Source organism: Parus major, chromosome 6 (assembly GCF_001522545.3).
Source record: "Parus major isolate Abel chromosome 6, Parus_major1.1, whole genome shotgun sequence".
NCBI classification, from domain to species: Eukaryota; Metazoa; Chordata; class Aves; order Passeriformes; family Paridae; genus Parus; species Parus major.
The window spans coordinates 33,457,756-33,460,058 of record NC_031775.1 but is presented as its reverse complement, the minus strand read 5'-3'; the positions used below and the strand labels follow the sequence as shown (position 1 = coordinate 33,460,058).

The window sequence follows — 2,303 nt, the reverse complement described above, 5'->3', positions numbered from 1 at the left end:
ATTTTTTTGTCCTTTTTAGACAATTCTGAGCTATCTAAATAAGGAAATCAGCATTTTTTTGTCTTTTTTAGACAATTCTGAGCTCCCTGAGGAGCAGCAGAGTTTTGAGCAGGTGGGAAACATCAGCTGAAGGATCCCTGAGTGTCCCCAGGGCAGGATCCAGGGTCCAGCTGCATCCTCAGGCTCCCAGCAGGAATTCAGGGCTGCTCCTCTGCCCCAGCTCCGTTCCTAAAAGCCCAGGATGTGACTGAAGTGGCCCTGCAATGACAACATTTCAGGTCACTGCAAAGGACTTTCAGTCTTCATTTCCAAATTTTTATTTTTAGTTTATTTATTTTAAAAAAAAAATGTTCAAATTTTTTAATTATTTATTTAGCAAATATTTATTTTCTTTTAAAATTTCAACTCCATAATGTGAAATTAATTAAGGAAAAATGTAAGGGAGAAGCTCAAGAAGGGCTCCAGATTTTTCTGGTCCTACCCTGAGTTTTTAAATTGAAAGCACTGAGCACTCAAAGTGCAAATCTTTAATTTTGATGTTCCACTTGTTTTCCTTGTTTTTCACAGGAAAATATTTCAGAGTGAATAAAAGAGGTCCCAAACAGCCCCAAACTCCACTGATCAATGTTCTGGAAAAGGTCAGTGTTACCTCCTCCAGTTTTTATCCCAAGTTCCTCATCAGGCCAGAGTTAAAAACCTGATTTTAGTCAGGCTGATGTGCCTTGGACTAGAAATGGTGTTACTTTAATCCATTATTATTATTATTGTTATTATATTTATATTTATATTTATATTTATATTTATATTTATATTATTATCGTTATTATTATGTTTAGATTTATCATTATTATTATAATTCTTTATTATTATTATCATTATTATTATTTTTATTATTTTCATTATATTTATTATCTTTATTATTATTATCATTATTATTATTGTTATTATTACTATCTTCAGATTTATTATTATCTTTATTATTTTCATTATCTTTATTATCTTTATTATTATCATTATTATTATTATATTTAGATTCATTATTATCTTTATTATTATCATTATTATATTTATCTTTATCTTTATTGTTATTATTATTGTAATTATTATCATTATTATTATCTTTAGATTTATTATTATCTTTATTATTTTCATTATCTTTATTATCTTTATTATTATTATCGTTATTATTATTATCTTTAGATTCATTATTATCTCTATTATTATCATTATTATCTTTATCTTTATCTGTATTATTATTATTATTATAGTTATTATTATCATTATTATTACTAGCTTTATATTTATTATTATCTTTATTATTATCATTATTATCTTTATATTTATTGTTATTATTATTGATATTATTATCATTATTATCTTCATATTTATTATTGTATTTATTATTATCATTATTATATGTATATTTATTATTATCTTTATTATTATCATTATTATATTTATACATATTATTATATTTATTATAATCATTATTATATTTATATTTATATTTATTGTTATTATTATTGTTATTATTATAATCATTATTATCTTCATATTTATTATTATATTTATTATTATCATTATTATATTTATACATATTATTATATTTATTATAATCAATATATTTATATTTATATTTATTGTTATTATTATTGTTATTATTACATTTATTATTATTAATTTATTTTTATTATTATTTATTATTAATTTATTATTATATTTATTATTAATAATAATAATAATTAAAAAATATAATAAAGAATATAATAATAACAGTGATATTTATATTCAGTCTCAATAATTCTAAATGAAGTGGGCACTACCACAGCAGAATTTACCAACTCTGGTGTCAATTTGGGGTTTAACCCCCAAATATTCCTTCTTTTCCTTTGGGTCTGAATCCCTGAGATGTTGTGCAGAAGAAATGTGTGGAAAATTTTAAATATCAGCAGAAATAAATGAATCAATTCTGTTTTTCCTGATGGAAACTTGGCCTTAAATTCCATAAATCAGATTTCGCAATGAACACCCAGCATTTCCTCTCCTCATTGTGGCTCTGGAAGGAGCAATATTTTCAAGCTGTAGTTATTCCTCAAAAAGAAAATATCCAATTACAGAAAGGAAAAAAGAGATAGAATGACTTTCCTGAATATTTAGTTATGATCCAGTAAATAAAGGACAACTAAAATTGGGGTAGAGGAAATGTTATGGCATTGTTTCTTTCTTCTTCTTCTTTATTTACTTTGTTTACTTGTTTATTTTTTTTATTTTTTTCATTTTCTTGTTTATTTTATTGTTTATTT

General features: G+C 23.4%; 1 long non-coding RNA gene across 1 annotated transcript; it reads right to left on the bottom strand.

The window, feature by feature from the left end:
• Positions 1 to 9: 9 nt before the first annotated feature.
• On the bottom strand, positions 10 to 2,285 carry LOC107206606. The gene is made up of 2 exons (XR_001522462.3): positions 1,839 to 2,285; positions 10 to 258 (listed from the first exon to the last, which is right to left on the bottom strand). It is a non-coding gene; the product is annotated as an uncharacterized LOC107206606 (long non-coding RNA).
• Between the last annotated feature and the right edge of the window lie 18 nt (positions 2,286 to 2,303).